A 19,092-nucleotide genomic window follows, 5' to 3' on the forward strand; every position below is an offset into this window, starting at 1 on the left:
CTCTCCTGAAGCTGGCGTTGGAGGGAAATAGTCACTCACCAGGTAAATAGGTAAACAAGATTTCATGCTCAAAGGAGGGTTACACTCATGTATTTGAAAAGCTCCTTTGGACTCGTGTGGAGTGCGCTTGGAGGGTTCGGCGGGTCTGGAGTGCAGCCCCGGCTTTGTTCCTCGTTTGTTAAAACTCCTTGGGTCTGAGGTGCAGGCAGGGTTGTCAGCACTGCTCCAGCAGCAGGGAGGCTCAGGGGACAGAGGCGGGTCCCTTGTCAGGTATGTGTCACAACTGCAGAGTTTTGGTGCCAAACCAGGGAGATTCTGGAATTAAAGTAGAGGCCCACTTTTTTCTTAAGAGTGAGCAGGGTGGTGAGATTTAGCCAACAAACAGTTAAATTTGAATTTTGAATGAATAATGATTATCATTTTTTGTGTATTCTCATGTGATATAAATATTATTGTTCTTCAGAAATCAAACTTAACCGTGTTTTGTATTTTACCTGGCAGCTCTAGATATAACGAGAATCTGGTGGGGGGTGGGGAAGAGCAGCAAGGCGGTGATGGGTGCCGGAGTCTGCAAGCATGTACAGATGGACAACGATTGATTGATGGATGGATGGATGGATGGATGGATGGATGATAGATAGGAAGAAATGTGATTTTTGTCCCAAGACACCCAGGTTCTCATTTCCCTTACGTACCAGGCCTTGGCCCCAACCAAGCACATGGAGACTCCCCCTCTTGGCCATCGAGGAAGGTGGCTCGAGTGAGTGACTTCCTCTCCCGTTACCTTGGCAACACCCTCCTGCCTTTGCCTCACAATTCCACCCCAGCTAAGCGTCTCCAGTCCCATTTCTTTTCTTTCTCAGCTCATTTTCCCTCTCAGGGCCCAGCTGGTAGGGCACCCTGTGCTATCGAGTCCGGGGGGAACCTCTGGTCCAGGCCAAGCATGCCCTCAGTGGGTGCCAAGGGAAAAAGTTGGTTGGTGCAGGGTGCCTGAGGCAATGCATGCCAAGGGTGCGAGGTGGTAGGTGCCATGGGTGTGCGAGGCAATGGATGCCAAAGGGTGCTTGAGGCGGTGGGTGTGGGGCTCGTGAAGCGGTGAATGCCAAGCGCTTGCGCGGGTGGGCGCCCGAATGGAGCGTGCATCCCCCGCACATTCTGCCCGCTCTTCAAAGCCTTTGGAGATGGAAGAGGGCGAGCGCAGAAACACACAGGGACGGCAGTTTTATGAGAAAATGCAGATAAAGAGCCCGGCGTCGGGGCCATATGTTCACCATAATCTCCAAAGCCGGCCCTCAATTAGAGCCTCCCCTGAGTTCTCATGCGGGCCTGAATAAACACGCCGCTCTGAAAGGAGGACTTGGTTTCCAATTAAAAGTGTACTAACATTTCTCCTTCCCTTAATTCCCCCGGGCTCAGGGCCCGGGTCGCGGCGGGGTCGCCCTGTCCCCAGTCCTCCTCCTCGCCAGTCCCGTTCCCAAGTGACGTCAAGCGGCGGGATTAGGGCCCACCTTGTGTCCCCTGTGCGGCCGCAGAGTTAATTAAAGTAATGCCACGTAAATCTGCCTGCTGGCTTGTGGGGAGCCGCGCCTCGGGGCGGCCTGGAGACGGGGCTGTCTGGGAGCAGGTGCTGGGGATTTGTGTGTGTGTGGTGGACTGAGATCACCTTTCTGCTTGTCCCCAGGCTCCCAGCCCTGCGCATGCTCAGAGGGGACACGCACAGACGTGCCACCTGACCGTGCCCTTCTTCTGGGTCCTGGGGCGCCTGTGCCCTGGCGGAGGCCTCGCTCCCCGACTGGTGGTGCACACTGTGCTCCAGATAAAACTGCTCACTCCTCTCCTGCTGCCCCAACCCCGAGAATTCTGAGGGCGCCAGCGCAGGGCAGCCCGGGAGGCTGTTGAACGCGCAGGGCCGGCCGCACCTCCAGCATTCCTTCTGAGCCGTCAGAGGCTGAGTCTGGGCAGCCAGGCCCTTCGACTCCTCATCAGGGCATCCGAAACACTCACTCAGTTTCTATGGAATTCTCTACAGAACCGGTTGAAAGTTGCTGGGTTTCAGATGGGGGAGTGATTGATAGATTAACTTTCTGGCCTACTCTCTACACCATGAAAGAATCAAAGAATGGAAGCCATTCTCTGAAAAATTCCAGAAACATCAACGAGCAGAAAATCCTCCCAAGATCATTCAAATGCAAATGGTTTTCCTGCTCTCATGAATTATCTGCCCCAAGTAATTACTTCAGTTTTCAGTCTAGCCTTGGTGGGAGGACTTCAGAGAGCTGGTGCTTGTCCCTTACTCTCCCAGCAATGCTCGCCAAATTAAATTGAGGCCAGTTCAGCAAACATTTCGAGGGCCTGTCTCTTTCTTAGATGCTGAGTTAGATACTAGCCATCACAAGAGGAACGGAAAACACTTGTGTTATAAGCACTCAGGTTCCTCAGTGATAAGAAACTCCCTCAACAAAGTAATTGCAGTAAAATATAATATGTGTGCACGTTACCGTAGAGATGGGAGTCCTAAGATCGTAGAGATGGGGCCAGTAATCCCCGTTGTGGGGCTGTTTGGAAAATGCTTCACAACGGATGTGACGTTGTTGCCAAGTCTGGACAGATAGGTCATTTTGAGTGGTGGAAGGTATACGATTATGTTGCCACATGCAGCTTCCCCGGGCAGAGTTGCCCAGCCAGGCCGTGGCGGGCCTGAGGGAGGGCCTGGTGCAGGTTCCCTGGGGCACCGAGCTCCTGGTGCTGTGAGTGGCAGGACTGATGCCTGACTGCGAAGGGCTTTGCATCTCCCTTGCCTGGGTGTATTCTGGTGGTTGTGGGAAGGCTGGTCGGCAGCTTGCACACGCGGCTGTGATGTCCTCTCAACAGAGAAGTGGTGATGAGGGCTCTGAGTTGGGGCCCGCTCCAGGCGGGAAGCCGGGCAGAGGCTGTTGCCGTGTTCCAGGTGAGGCGAAGGCGCGAACCTGGAAAGAGGATTCACAGAATTCCTTCCTTCGTGTGTCCCTTCAGTCCTCCGTGAGCTCTTCCTCCAGGCCGGGCCCCACTCTGAGGGCTGGGGATACGAGGTGACCAAAACAGGCTGCCACCTGCCCCTGGGAGCCTAAGTTCTGGAGTCAGATGACATTAGCTATGGGAAGGAAAGTTAGAGCCAAGGGTGACTCTGAGGTCTCTGAATTGTAAGAATGGTGATGTCACAGGCAGATGGACAGTTCAGGAAAGGATCTAGGTAATGCATTCAGGTGGCTATGGTGAGTTTGAAGGTTTTTGTGGACTGTGTGGATTTGGTGTCTGATGGGCAGGTGGACACCGCCTGGGGTTCAAGGTCAAGGTCATGGGTAGATTTGAGAATCACAGGAAAGCTGAGGGTTTGAAACTAGATGTTTGTCACAGTGTCTCCCGGATGCAGTTTTCTGAGCTTGCATGGCTATGGGAAAAGAAACAAAGAAAACAGTAACACCAGCAGACACCATGCAGAGCGCTGGCTCTCAGAGCAAACCCCAGATCAGCAGCATCCCCAGGAACTGGTCAGAAATGCAGATTCTCAGGCTCTGCTCAGACCTAGTTCCTCATACACTGGGATGGGGGCAGACATCTGTGGGGCTGTCACCCTGTAAAGTTTGAGGACGACTGGACAAGGAGCTCCTCATAGAGCCCACCAGACTCACATCATAACGACTGGACCTCACGTGTGAGCAGTGACACCTGCATTTGCTAGTGACCACAGTCTGAAGGCACTGACTTAAGTCCCATCCCAGAGCATCCCAGTCTGACTCCACCAGCAAACCTGTGGATGCAGACATTGATTAAGCTCTGAAGTGTTAGGTGCTGATTCCCAACTTTTTTTTTAAATTCTAAAATAACCCTGTGATATTATGGGGCTTCTACCCTGCCGGATTGATCTCAGATTCTGGCTAATGCAGTCTTCTGTCTGCACTTATATTTGTCATTCCCCAAGCACACTATGAATGAGTGACTGTGAGAGGACTTAGGACTCGGATAAGGCTTGAGAAAACAGCTCCTGAAATCCCTTTTAATTCTGATTCTGTGGGATAAATCTCTCTCTCACACACACACGTTCTGCAAGTCCCCATTGTCACCACCACCTCCAGTGTTATGCATCCAGACAATTGCACCCGAATTCCGTGACTAGCCTCAGATTGCTTGCCTAGGGAACATCAAAGATAAAGAGATGCTGCGTCTGTGGTCCAGATGGGCTTTAGCACACTCGAATCCATCGGTGACTAATACACACCGTCCAGGGATACATCGGCAGTGATTTCACGTACACTCTGAGTGTTTAAAAGATTTTAGAGGAGAGAGGAACCAATGAGGGCAGGAGTTGTCAGTGACTCAGTTAATACTTTTTTTTAAAAGAAAGACGGGGCGGGGGGCTGGTTTGGATACTGGGATTTACTGTCCAGTTCTTCCATCAGAAAGCTGGTGACCTTGGAGCTTCCCTTTCCTGACTTGTCAAATGGGCTGCTGTGAGGCTGTCTAGGTAACATAGATAAGGTGCTTATCACGGTGCCTGTTACAAAGTAAGTGCTCAATAAAGAGAATTTGTTATTATACATATGCACCGGGGACTGCTGTCCCCTCGACATCCCATCATTCCCTGGCAAGGACAACGAGGACGGAAGAAGTGGCTGCACCCAAGGATGTCTTCCCGAGTCACCGGTGCCCTTGGCCATGCGGGAAAGCTGTGTGTTCGGCTGCTTGACAGTCACGTAAGGAGCCACAGCTGGCGTTGTTTCTCCAACAGCTGGGCTGTGACGAGAGGGAATTCGGGTTCTTGAAGGAGGGACAGAGGACGCCAGACACAGCCTCTGTGAAGTGGAACATGCAGACGGAAGGTGACATTGGCTCTAGCACTTTCCCTAGGACTCTGTGCAGATTTATGGATCTGGGGCAGTCAGCTTACTCAGAGTTGTGTTTATTTTCTTGGTCAACAATGAACTACAACTTGAGAAGCTTGTCATTTTTGCAGGCGTCTGTCTCTCCCCAAAAACAGATGAGGCAAGGGTGCCAGATGCCGCCTCCCCTAGACAAAGCAGGAAGGGTGTCCGCCCTCCACCACTCCTGGCCCTTAAGACAGCGCCGGGCTGCAGGCCTGCTCCGTCTTGTGGGTGAGGGCGGTCCACGGAGGCCTGGCTTTCCCTCCACCAGGCTGGTAGAACCACGGGCAGTGTTTTCTGACTCTCCTCTGAGGTCTGAGAAAAGGAATGGAAACACCTCCTTCTCTGATGAACCCGGGGTCTCTGAGCCCTGGGCTCAGTAACTCCCAGCAGGAAGGGCCGAGGGCAGGGCTACAGGTCTTCCCGGAATGTCACAGGCCTTGCCACACCCTTACCCGAGGCTGTTTGCGGCTCTAGCACAGGCATCCTCCGGCTTCCTTCTTCAGGGACCATGGGGGCAGGTCCGGCAGAGCCCTCCCCCCCAGTTCACCGTCTTTGACTGCAGCTGTGCCAAGGAGCAGGGGGGCGCAGAAGGAGGGTTCTCCCACTTGTCTGAGAGGGCCCCCTTGAGAGGCTTTGCCAGGTGCGAGGGGCACACCTGACCTTGACGCATGTGGATCGTCTGGCAGGCTAGTTTCCAGCAATAGCAGGTTCATGATTCTTAAGGTTCCTGAGGGTTGGGGGAAACTGGTGTTAGTCTCTTGAAGGCTAGAATTCTCGTTACAACCTTTAGAACTGAGAATTTTCAGAACAGGTAAAGGTGCCCATTACATCCATTGAAGAAGGAAAAATTATTCAGATACGACAACATCTGTAATTTGCATCAAACGTGGATTCATGGAACCCCACTAAGGAGAACTCTCAATTAAGCAGAACGTGTCATTCAAAGTCCTCCTTCAGTGTGAAGATGGAAGCGATCAGAAAATAGGCCGATGACGAAGGTTTACGACAAACACCCGCCTGGAGAAAGTGTGTCCAGAGTTGGTGCCCACTCGGCGCAGTCGCCTGCTTCCCGCCTGGGCAGGGCCTGGAGCAGTCACATGTTTAGAAAGGTGCCCCTCAGGACTGGCTAAAAACACAAGAACCATAAAAAAGACTAATGTCCTGAAACTCTAATTAGTGAACCGGAGGGTAGAGTGGCTATTTTAGAAAACCTTTCACCAACAGCTGGGAAGAGGGTGTAGCGCATGGAGTCAGCAGGACTAACCCCCCTGCGGCACCGCAGCGGTGGCTCCGGCCAGGAGTGCGCACCTTACAGCGGGTGATGGGGAAACATCAGGCAAACAGAAGGGGCAGAAAGGCCGCGAGACCCCTGGCCTGTGCTTTTCAAACATAAAGGCTCATGAAATAGAGGCTGAGGACTGGCCCCAGGTTGGAGATGAAGGACACAGTTGTGGACTGGAGCGGGTTCTGGGTTGGATCTTGGACCAGAAGGAGGACTTCAGAGGGACAATTAACAGTATTTGAATGAAGACTCAAATTTGCATTGTATTTATGCCACTTTTAAAATTTTGATAATTGTACTATTTATGCAAGAATGTCACTGTTCTTAGAAAATACAGACGTATTTAAGAGGGGAAAAAATAGCTGATTTCCTGGGCAGTGGGGCAATGATGTTTTACACGGAGGTGCTCACCAGCCTGCTCAGCAGGAGCCTGACTCAGGACTGTCGAGGACTTTGTCTTCTCAGCACGTATGACGGACACTCTGTCTGGGAAGGAAGCCTTGGACTTGGAGCCAGGACACCGGAAGCCTGGACAAGCTCCCTCGCCAGTCTGGGTCTCAGTTTCCACCTGGAACGTGAAGTCATGGATCTAGATGGTCCCCAGGTTGCTTTCTTCTCTGATGCTGTCCTGGTTCCCAGCACATGCCGCCGAGGGGGCGGGGGCAGAACTCCGCCCGGGTGATGCTGCGCGAACACTGTGACGCCCGCGGGGAGCCTGGTGGGCTCACTCCTCGCAGCCCATGCAGGGAGTTCTTGCTTTGTATGTAGGGCTGGTCCCACCACCAGCAAGGCCGAAGCTTGATGAGTTCATGGGAGAATGTGAGGACTCAGGTTGCCATCCCGACGGCACATTGAGTGGTCTCCTTAGACGCTGCCTAAGTAACAGTCTTACCATCTCCCTTCTGTAGCTGTCTACATTAAATCATTATAATATAATTAAATTAGAAAAATGTTTTGGAAATAGCATAAGCTCAGAGATTTCTGTTCACCTTCATAAACACCTTCTCAGACGGTCTCAGTCCACATTCCGAGCACCGGGGGCAATGTGGGCGAGATAACTTACTATTCTGCATCTATGTACTCTTCCCACTAAATGCCAGCGAGGCCATTGTAACAACCAGAGCAAGGGTCCTCCTACGTTTCCCAGCATCCCTGGGGGGCAGAACACCCTGGTTGAGAACCATTGGTCAATTTAGTGATTATAACCAGACAGCAGGGTTGTTGTGTTTTCCTTTTTCATTGGAAACATAGACGGAGTTGAAAGGACTCTAAGCCATCACCCATCACAGCTCCCCCATGTCATAGCTGAGGGAATTGAGGTTACGGGCCTCGTCCAAGGCCACATCGTGGTTACTGGTGGAGGCATGTGTAGTATCAGGAACCGACCCCGCTGCAGGGCCCGTGCGAAGGCTCCTATGTGACATTTATATGGTCAAAGAGATCTTTGGGAGCGTGGGAAGGAGTTGTGACTAAGAATGGATATGACCAGAAGCCATCTCTGACTTTTGTTGATGGTACCATCCCCAAGGTTCGGAGCCTTGGAGTTTTCTAGAATGACCAGTCCCTTAACCGGCTTATCTGGTGTAAGAGGACTTAGGTGCCTGCCACGGAACCGATGCTGTATTTCCTGGTCCAAGACACTTTTTTGGTTGCATTTCAACATATCCAAACTTGGGATGCACTCTAGTTGGTGTGGTGAGAAAGCGTCGTATCACAGTTTAACTGGTCATGTTTTCTTTCTCAGTCATAAAACAATCACACATTTTGCAATGAAAGGAAGCCCATGTCTGATGAAATGTGAAGCTCATTTCCAGGACAGGTTGTGGAGATCGTTTCGGGGTAACCCTTCCTTGGCGTGGCAGCATGCGGCTAGGTCTGTAGATGACCCAGCAGGGCAGACGTGGAGAAGACGGGAGAGAGGCTCCTCGAGCAAACATGATTAGCTGTCCAAGTTCTCTCCAGTCCCTGGAACGAATTCCCTGGGAGTCCTTCCTGGCTTCCAGTTTTTGTCTAGGGCTTTGGGATCTGGCCATGGTGCTGACCACTCATATAACCTTCGGACCCTGCTCCAGTGAATTCTGTACCATGTCTCATTACCTCACTGCAACTCTGGAAAAACCTTAGAAGGTAGTTCCCTGGAAACAAGAAAGGAAGTGAGAAGGGAACGTGAGCTGACTTGGGTTTCAGCATGGCTGGTGGAACGGAGTGTCTGGGATGCTTACCTAGTGAATGAAGGGACATTGCCACACCTGTGACGTCCCTTGTCAGTCTCGAGAACGGTCTCAGCCAGGCGTCAACTAGGAGGGCAGAAACAGCTGTCAGCATTTAAAACAGTTTAATCCGAGGGTTGGTTGCACGGCTGACAAGACTGTTGAGAGGCAAACAGGTCAGGATGGTGAGACCTATCACACATTTGCAACAGAGGAAGCTGCAGAGCAACAGGTGATATAGCCTCTGGGGACATCTGGGGGAAGCTGAAACCTAAGTGAGCTTTTCAGGTGTGACTTGGAGACATGGAGGAGAGGCAACCGCTGCCAGAGGACCGCCCATGGCAGAGGGCGGGCGAGGAAAACCTCCGCTCTCCCTTTCCTCTGACGTCCTTGTAAATGCCTCCCACTGGCTGACCCCAACAGATGCAGCCCCAGGTGACCCAGAGGAGACACGGACAGAACCTGAGTCCAGAAAGAGGCATGGAACCCGTGCTGCCTGGCACTCAGGTGAGGAAGGAAATTAGAGGCACCTAAAGTGGTCGATGCATAATTTAAAAATCAATATTTGTTCAGAAAAGCTGGGGCCTTCTTTTGAATTGGGGAGGCAGCAGGTGTCATCGCCTGGATTAGATGGGGAGCAAAGTGTAGAAGAAAGTCTTGAACTAGGGAGGAAGGAACAGGGACAGGGCTCTACTTCAGTCTCTGCCACCGATCAGCTAGGGCTTCCCCTTGCACTGGAAACAAATCCAAAGTCCCCACCCAGCCCATGCGCCCTAACGTGGTCTGGCCTCTGCCTCCCCTCGCCTCCCACCGCTTTCCTCTCCACAGGCTGCGAGGGGCCCACGGGCTGAGCACAGCCCGCGCGTTCCTGCCCCCTGCAGGACTCTGCCCTGAGCCCCTCACAGAGCTGTTCCTTCTCATCACTGTCCACTGTCACCTCAGCAGTGGCCACGCTACCTGAAATAGTGTCCTGAGCCACAGATTTCTGCGTTGCGGTCCCCGTGCCGAGTCTCTGCTTAGCGCTTTTCACTAAGTTCTCAAAGGATCTAGTTGGATCTTATCTGAGAAGCTTTCCCCGAAGACGGGTAAGTTCTACCAGAGGAAGGCGCTTCGTCGGTTCTCAAAGTGGGTTCCTGAGCCAGCAGCATTGGCATCACCTGGGAGACTGTCAGAGAGGAGACCTCAGACCCCCAGATCCGCGGCGGAGCCCTGGGGCGAGCAGGCCCCCTGGCTGCTGCGGCGCATGCGCGCCTGAGGCCCACGCTCCAGAGGCTCCGCTGTGATGGTTCCGTGGCCTTGGCTTCAGAGGAACAGTATTTTCCCTCTTACCCTCAGCTCAGCACGAAACTCTGTACTTTACAAGCAATGACAGGATTAGGAAGAAGGGCTTTAAACATTTTTTATTGAATTTATTGAGGTGACATTGATTAAGAAAATTATATAGGTGTCAGGTGTACAATTCTACAATACATCATCTGTATATCGTTCCCCACATGTAATTTTTATTTTAGTTTATTTTTTCTATCACCGTGTATCCCCCTTTGCCATCTTCCACCCCCAGACACCGCACTGCTGTTGGTGTCCATGAGCCCTCTCTCTCTCCCCCTCTCTCTGCCCAATCCCTACACCCCCCACCCCCAGCGCTCAGCCTGCTGCTTCCCTGAGTCTGTCTCTGTTTTGCCTGGCAGTTCCGTGTGCTCATTAGAGTCCACAAGCGCGTGGGATCCCGTGGTGCCGGCTTTCTCTGCCTGGCCTATTTCCTCCGCACAGTGCTCTCCAGGTCCCTCCAGCCGTCGCAAAGGGTAGAATTTAGGAAGAAGTGTTTGTGATTAGCATCGAGATCGTCTTGACCCAGTGCCGCTTAAGGATAGTGACCATAAGTAAGTCGGGAGTGGCTGCGTTGGAGTTCATGGCACACGGTTACACTCGGTCCCCGTGAACAGTGTTTGGTTTCCCTGTGTTCTCACGGGGAGGAAAGTGACTCTGGGAGATGACTCAGTGACGAGGGGCAGCTCAGCACGACAGGCTGAAGGTCTCCTGGCCAAGGGTCCCCTGCGTCCCTAATCTGTCCTCGGAGACTGTGTGTCCGTCACCCAAGGACTGGTGGTAGGACAGGTGCACCGTGGTACCTGCTCCTCAGCATTGTCTTCTCTCTGTGTCCCCAGTTCCTTTTTTGCTTTAGTCACCTCCTTCCTGCCTCTGTCCCTAATTATCGTAACTTGGGTTTCCCTTTTCCATGGCCTGCTCTCCTAACCCTCCTTACTGACACGTAACTGGATGGGTCCTGATGGGAGAGGGACCAGTAGTGGGTCAATAGCAACATGAACTAGACATTCAGATCCCAGTTTCAAGGAAGTACGTTTCGTCCCATCTGAGCTCCAAGTGTGGAGGCAGCTCGTAATTTTTCAGTGATTTCCCAGCCACCGGAAGTTGGTTGGCCTTGGTGAACAGATTGGTGGAAAGGAGAAAGACAGAACTCTGCCGCTGCCCACTAGTGCCCTCGCTGCCAGTGTGCCTCGGGGCTCCGGAATTAATTGGACACAAACTACTTAAAAATGAATTATTAGTCTCCTGAGTGCTCAGCACGGTGGTGTGTTTGTTGTAAAGGATACAAAGATGATCTGGATTTGGTCTGTTTACAGGAAGCTTCCTTTATCGTGCAGAAGACACACAAAGTTATAATGATGATGGTAACTAGCCAGCCTTTAAGTTTTGACCATGAGCTTAGTGCCACACACACTGTATTGTCTCATTTAGTTACTATAATTATCCTGTCAGGCAGGCGCTTTGAACCCCGCTATACAGATGGGAAAACCAGGACTAAATGGAGAGGTGACTTGGCCAAGACCACTAGTAAGTGACGGAGGAAAATGCTGGAGTCCAAAGCCCTGCTCTGAACCGCCCTGTTGTGCTGCTTCCCAAAAGATGCGAGACGGGATTTCTCTGTCCGTCCAGCGCAGTCTGTTTTAAAATCCACACCTAGAGCATAGATGTTGTTTTTGGCCAAAGTGGTTAAAGAACAAGACAACATATGACATTGTCTTCTAATCTGAACATTCTTGAGTAACTGAAATGTTTGTGGGAGACGCACGGGCGCCCTGGCGTTAGGGAAGGTGAGGAAGGAGAACGGGCACGGGAAGGCGGCGGGGTGCTGCGAGGGAAGGCAGGTTTGGGCTTTTGTTGGTGCAGAATTACGGAGCTGAAGGAAGCTGTCCTCCCGCCCCCAGTCGTCTTTGGCTCACGGCTCTATTTGATTATATTCTTAGCACTTAACATTGTCAGAGGCTAAATTAGGTTTTATTTTATTCATTGTCTGCCTTCTCCCCGTAGAGGTAGGACTTTGTCCATCTTGTCTGCGACTACTCATCCTGTAGGTTCCATAGCCACTGGGGATCTAATTAAGTTCATGAGGCTTAATAAACATTTTTAAAATATCTTACATTTTTATAGCATTTTACAATTTCTTTTCAAAGTGCTTTTATCTCCTCCTACTATTGAGTGCTAACAATCCTATCAGGGTAGCTTGGCAGGTCTTTATACCCCCGAGTTTACACATTGGGAAGGTAGAGCACAGAGAGGTTAGGCCATTTGCCTTAGGTCACACAGCGGGTGAGTGGTAGAGGTAAGAACAGAAGCTGGGTGTCTGTTCTCAATTTTCCCTGCTCTTTTGAGCCTATCAGTGGTTTGTGGAGTGGACTCGAGTCTGAAGACATAGACCTGGCTGGATATTGGCCTCAGTTTGCCTGTGCAAACCAGCAGAGGGCCTGGATCAGAACAAAGGTGTCTCTGCCAAGGGCACAGGCAGTTGGACCAGCCATGGTGACCCATCCAGGCAACATCTGTCTGTCAGTAAGTCCACAGTGAATTTGTCCAGGGAGGAGTTGCTTCTGCAGTGAGAACATTCAGAATGTTCACAAACTCACCCCAACTCCCAGTCACCTAGAAGACTGTTGTCTGGGTATTTTTCTTTCTTTCTTTTAAAGAATCATTTGGAACTATTTCCATTAAACTCAGGCCTGATTTTTTTCTAATACCTTAAGTGAGCATTTATGGTGAGCATTTATGGAAACTTCCTGGGAAGCTAATTTCAAGTCCTTAATCATTTAAAGATTTTTTTATTGATTTTTAGAGAGAGGGAGAGAGAGAGAGAGAGAGAAGCATTGACATGACAGCTATACATTGATGGGCTGCCTCCTACTGGGGATCGAGCCTGCTACTTGGGCATGTGCCCTGTCATCCAGTGCACAGGATGACACCCAGCCAGTTGAGCCACACCAGCCAGGGCTGGGTCTTTTTCAGTTTGGGGAAATAATGAACTCTTTGGCTTCCATCCCTTCCTAGAAACAATTTTATTTTCTCAAATCATTCTGTCCTCCTGAACACACACTTAATGCAGCAAAATTGGACTTTTCCAAAGAGACATGGTATGTGATCCACTTAAGTCAGCCCTGGGAGCAATGACTTGCATACCTTGTTAATGTAAACCTAACGCAGGGTCGTGTTGTGTGGATCACACCCCATGCCTGGTGAACCGCGGCAGCTGGGTGTGAGCTTTTACCCGCCTAAGTGCTGAGCCCCTAACACCTGACCTGGCTTGTTATGAGTGCCCCCAGGTTCCCTCGGAGGCTGGCCAAACCAGAACGGTGCAAGTGATGGTTTTTATTAGTGCACCTATCCATGCTCAGTTTGAATGCAGTGATGTTGGTGTGGCAGGATTTTCTGATATCCCGATGATCAATATTTTGAGTATATGACACACTTGTGCCCAGGGACATTCAGCATTTGCACAATACGTATCAGTTTGAGTTGCATGTGGCCATATTCTCACTACAAAAGGGGAGTAGAAAGTGATAGAAAAACTTAAGAGAGGAAATGATGCAGAGCGTGTGAGTTTGTGAGTGTGTATGCATGTGTGCTCCTGTGTGTGACTGCGTGTGTGAGGGCATGTGTGAGAGCATGCATGTATGTGAGTGCATGAGTGCACATACATGTGCATGTGTGAGTGTGTAGGCATGTTCATGGGTGTGAGTTTGTGCATGTGTGTGAACATGTGTGGGCATGTGCATGTATGTGCCTGTGCATGAGTGTGAATATGTGAGTGCATGTGTGTGTGAGTGCATGTGTGTGTGCTAGCATAAAGCCCATTCACACATGAAAAAGCCCAAGTCTGATGCAAATCCACAGTGATTCCACCATCACTACCAATACTGTCCTGTTTCCTGCAAACCTCCCAAGCACAAGGTTCCCCTTCCTGGGCAGCAGCCAAGCTGGGGAAGGAGAGGCGTCCGGGCCATGGCAGGCGGCCAGCACACCCGAGTGGAGCCCAGCTCCCCTGGGGGCCTGCCTGGACAGCTGAGCTGGCATGCCCGGGCTCTGACCCGCCTCCCCTTCCCCAGCTTAGCATAGAAACCCCATCCAACGTGGTCATGGCCAAACAAAGGTATCTTTCTTGGGACACTACCTTGGGCCTGACTCAGGAGTGCAGCTTGGCCTGTTTGCTTTGTGCTTGAAAGGCTTGGTGCACTGCACTGGAGACCTTCCTTGAGCGGGGCTGGCAGAGGGTGGGGTGTGTTTGGGGAGGAGGGGACAAGGGGGGGACTGGGATTTAAAGTTGGCTCTGTCTCTTTGTGACTGAAAGCATGGCTCTTCCAGGAGGCGCTCAGGGTGCACGATCCATCCCCAGAGCTCCTTCTCTGTGAGCCTTTCTGTCCTCACTCTTTAATTATGGTGACACGGTCCCCAGCTGGGCAGCCTGATAATCTGGATCCCCACAGGGTAAGGCGGGGGTAGGGGCGGGAGAGGGGGGGAAGACAGACTCCCAGCTGTGTGCCCTTGGGCAAGAGGTCACCGCCTCCCCCGGCCTCAGTTTACTCGCCTGTGAAAAAAGGCTAAAGCCCACTTCCTGCCTCGTCCTGCCGTATGGAAACAATGCAGTGTAAATGCCGCTGTGCTAGTAGCAGGTAAGCATAGGAATTTTCATATCACTTTGCAGGTGAACAGACTGCCTCGGTGCCCTTGAAAGCTCCCTGCTCCCGATGTACAATGCCCCCTCTATCTGTGGCTTGGGTTCATCCTTTGTCATTCATTTTTAATTCAAGTGACACCTGCACCATATCACCTTCCTCACTGTCCTCCCCGTAGGTGATTATTTGGATGCTGGTGTCGTTTTTTCCTCTAGTAGCCTGGACTCTGTGAGACCAGGACACCTCACCATCTCTAGCTCAGGGTGTCCTTGTGCCGTGACTGACAGGTGAGCCCCCGGTACTGGCTTATTGAGCAAATGACAAAATGAACAAGTCCCAGCCCAGCCTCAGGGCCTGGTTGGGTGTCAGTTGAAGCCTTGAAGAGCTGTGTGTAAGGAGGTTTCAAACAGTAGCTGCCGGGACTCTGCTCTTTTGGGCCCCTCGCTTGTTGCCTGTGGGGTTTTAGATGCTGCCTCGGATCTGAGCCGAGCCCAGCTGTGCTTGGGAGAGTGGAATCCTGTCCTGTGGTGCAGGGCAGCAACCAAATACCTTCCCCTGTCTCCTGTGGTGGTGAATTCCTCCCGCCTCCCCCACACAAGCGCCGGCCCCTTCCTCCACTCCCTTGCCCTGGAGGACATTTACGGGGCTCATCCGAGCCTGAGGCCTGTTCTGGCCTCTCCCTGCCCCAGCAGGAGGATCTCTGGGCCTCCCTTGCCCTCGCCTTCCCCGGGCCAAGCTCAGATCTCTCTAGCCCTGTTTATGGGCTTTGGGATTTTTCCAGCCACCTGAAATGAATCTTCGAGGCCCCACAGGTAGCACAGCCCTTTCATCTGTGACTGTTTATGTCATAAATGGTGGGAGGCCCGGCAGGGGAAGCAACAGCCCTGAGCCATTACAGACTTTTTTTTACAAGAAAGGGGGGAAAGAGGCCCTGAGATACATGTTTCAAAGTTTGTGCCAAGCAAATTCATTTCACTCCGGCGGCTGTGCCGGAGACAGCATCTCTGGATTTCCCACAGGGAGTCGGATGGATGCCGCGTTTGTGTCCACATGGCCCCCAGGGTGCTGACATCTGTAGTGGGAGACGCTGGGCTGCTTTCCTCTCCGTTGAGGGTGTCAGCTTAATTCATGAGGGCTCGCTGGGCTGCATTCGGTGGGGAGCCTCTGGCACCGATGGGCCTTCCCTCCCTCTGCTCTGTCCCTGCTGTTTGAAGGCGTGTCTTTGCCTTCCCGCCAGTACTCCTGCTGGTTCCTGGGGATCTCCAGTGTCTCTTAAGACTTTCCTTGTGGTGGGTGGATCGATCTGTGTACGTTTTTGGCACGGCCCATTTTCCTGGAGAAGCAGGGATCTGGCAGGCTGAGAGAAGTCAGAGCCTTGGTGACACCCCAGGCTGCCCGAAAGACCCCAGGGCAGTCAGGGGCACTGCCATGCCCATAATATGGACAGCACAGCAGACAGGAGCCAGTGGGAACTGGCAGTGGGAACTGGTGGCCTGCCCTCCCCTTGGCACTGGGTTGTGCCATCTGCCTGCACGTTGGGAGGTGCCAGAGCCACCCCCACCCGGCCCTCCAGCGTTAGAATCTCTTGCTCAGATCAGCCAGGACGCTTGACATTCCACAGTGGTGACTGCTTGGTCGGACGCATTTTCTCTTAATATGTTACAGGCTGTGGGAGAGAACACATCAGACTCTCCAATTATTGACTCTTGGTGTCAGTGACCAGCGCTTGCTGCTCCCAGTGCCAGAGCCTGGAAGAGTGGACCAGGAGGTCAGGAGGGGCCGAGAGCAGGGTGCCCGCTGGCACACAGTTGTGCCCACTCGGGTCCGCAGCTGCCTTCTCGAGGCGATAGCAAAGTCAGGCTGCTGCAGTGGAGACCGTGAGGCCTGCAAAGATAAGATGTTGACTCTCTGGCTTGTTTTCGAGAAGGTCTGTAGACCCCTAGTCTAGAGCATGAAGTGCTCCTTGGAGGGCAGGTGGGGCCCTGAGGAGAGAGAGGAGACTCGGAGGCGAAAGGAGGGTGCCGTGAAAGCAGCAGGACCCGCGGAGGCCGGTCTGAACCCCAGGCTGTCTCCCCACCCCCTTCTGCCCCAACGCCCCTCCTCCTGCCCTGCTCCCAACCTTCTCCTTCCCGTGCTGAGAACAAATGTTTCCACCTGCTTCTTCCTACCGGGAGGTGAAGAGAGTGTGGGAGCCGCCACCTGTGGGGTCAGCGTCCTCCAGAACACCCAGCAGGGCACGCCGAGGACGGACCCACCCCACCCCACCCCAAGTTCCATCTGGGCAAGTGTGCACGTCCCAGGCAAGCTGAGCACAGTGACAACTGCAGGGAGACACCAGGGCCTCAGCCATCCTGTCTCTGGGCTGGGACTCAGCCAGGACATCTCCCTTCTGGGACCAGCCTCACCTCCTTTCCCGCTTTCTCTTCCTTCTCTCTCTCTCTCTCTCTCTCTCTCTCTCTCTCTCTCTCTCTCTCTCTCACACACACACACACACACACACACACTCACGTTCTGCAAAAGCAGCTCCCAGCGTTGGCTGGGGTCGTGTCCGCCAAGAGGGAGAAGTGACCACCTGCACTGCGAAAGCTTAACTCAGAGCTGCCGCTGTGCAACCGCGACTAACAGGAACCACGCGTCTCGGGCCAAGAGCACTTCTTTGGGGTTGAGGCGATGATGATGGTGGTGGTGGTTTACTAAGCGCCTATCCCATTCTAGACAGCGCTAAACCCTTTACACCCGTCATTTCGTTTAATTCCAACATCACTGTTACCTTCGCCGACGAGAAAATTGAGTCTTGGGAATCTGTTCGGAATCACACACAATAACTGGCAGTTCCAAGAACTTAAAGTTGAGCTGGTGGGACCCGGCCTGTGGCTGCGGGTGCCACGCTGCATTGCTTCCTGAGTGGTGTCTGCGTGACGAGCCCCCGCCGTGAGACCTCCCATCACTTTAGACTCTGCATTGTCATGAGTCGCATTAGCTGATACGAGTACACACTCGTGTCAAACCATATGAGGAGTGACAGTAAAAGCATCAGACTCGGTCAGACTTTCACAAATACCATTTTATGGGCAAAACTGGAATAAGAGATGAGGTTTCTGAACATGTACAGTTGCATGGAAAACATATTCTATACTTCAGAACTGTCACTCCTCTGTCCCACACTCAGCCCCTTTAGTCCCTGCCTTGCAGGACACCTGCATGGTCCTTCGGTAGGGTGTCAGCCCCATTGTCTCAGTCATATCATGGAAGGTATCACTGGTCCCAGAGGAGCATCCTGTTGACCCTGAGGGTCCACTGCAGAGAGAATTACTGTCCTCACTGAAGACTGGGCTCAGGGTCTCCAGGCAAGGGGGGTGCAGAGCCTGGCAGGGATGCGTCTGTGTGGTCAGTGGCTTCCTGTTTTTGACTGTCCTCCTCTGTGTGTCCCCTTATCTTTTTGTGCTTGCTTTTCTCCTTGCCATTCTGAAAAAATCCTTCTAGAAGGATCCTAAAATGCCTTCCTAGAGAGGTAGGACTGCAGTCAGCTTGCTGAGTGACCTGGAAGAGCAGCATTGGAGCTGAAGGTGCCGAGCAACCCTTGCTTGTCATGAGGATCTTCTTGAAGTTTTGGGGTTTTTCATTTGTACTCTCAGGTGGAGGGTGAAGCAGAGGGAAAGACCTCCAGAGGTAACTTCTGAAGGAAATAAGTCCCCAGCACACGGCACACTGTTTCCCAGGCTGCCTCGCGCATCCTGCAGGCCTCACGCTCTTCATGGGAAGGTGCTTCCAGGGTCTGGGAAAGACCTGCAGCATCCAGCAATAGCCTCCTATGGACCAGGGCGCATAGAATTACTCCTGTGCCACCCGCTGGGTGACTGTTACTGTCACCAGTGTACAGATGAAGAAACAGGCTCAGCCCGTGATGTACAGGCTGGAGCCACACTTATAATGAGGGCAGAGCTGAGGGAGACCCAGGGCTGCCTCCATCAGACCCTGTGCAATACACTGAAAGGGTCATGCCCTCAAGGGACTCATAGGTTAGTGCCCCTGCATGTTCAAATTTATGTCCAAATGTTCATGGAGAGAAGAAGCCATTGTTCTTGCCAATAAAATAATTTTTTTTGGTCTGGAAGAGCCAAAAATTAGAACTCAAATTCTCAACTAAAACAGCTTATCCAATGAGCATCCTTTGCAGAGGTGGGCGGGGTGGGGTCGAGGATGGGTGCGCACACCCAGTCCCTCATCCCGGGTTTCCTGAAGTGGCTGCAAGGAGCCCAGCTCAGGGGCCTGGGGCCGGGGAAGCCTGAGACAGTTTCCACTGGAGGAAAGAGGACACTGAGCTCTGCGAGACCCCACAGAGAAGTGAGGTTCTTGTTGGGGTGGCTTTTAGTTCTGAGAGCAGGACGCCATCTCTCCCACTCAGGTCTTTCCCAGGCCTGGGAGCACCTTCCCGGGAAGAGCACGAGGCCTGCGGGATGCGGGAGGCAGCCTGGGAAACGGGCCGTGTGCTGGGCGCTTGTCTCCTTCAGAAGTTCCCTGTGTGTTGCTCATTGCTTACAGAGGTGAAGGAATTCACAGAAATATAAATAAATGCAATTGTCTTTCCATCCTCAGTTATCTGTACATGTGGGCCCTGCAGGGTCCTTTAAACAGTAATAACAGCTTCCCCAGGTCTGGATGTGAGAAGTGACAGCTACCACATAATAGTAGTAACGGCACTTGGTGGGCATTTATCTCACGCCAAGCAGCTTTCT

General features: G+C 52.4%; 1 protein-coding gene across 1 annotated transcript in view; it reads left to right on the top strand.

Moving 5' to 3' along the window:
• Positions 1 to 19,092, top strand: part of LMX1A (LIM homeobox transcription factor 1 alpha) — a 119,751-nt gene that overhangs the window by 90,115 nt on the left and 10,544 nt on the right. The gene's annotated exons all lie outside the window — the stretch shown is intronic.

The sequence above is a fragment of the Miniopterus schreibersii genome, assembly GCF_964146895.1.
Source record: "Miniopterus schreibersii genome assembly, chromosome: 19".
NCBI classification, from domain to species: Eukaryota; Metazoa; Chordata; class Mammalia; order Chiroptera; family Miniopteridae; genus Miniopterus; species Miniopterus schreibersii.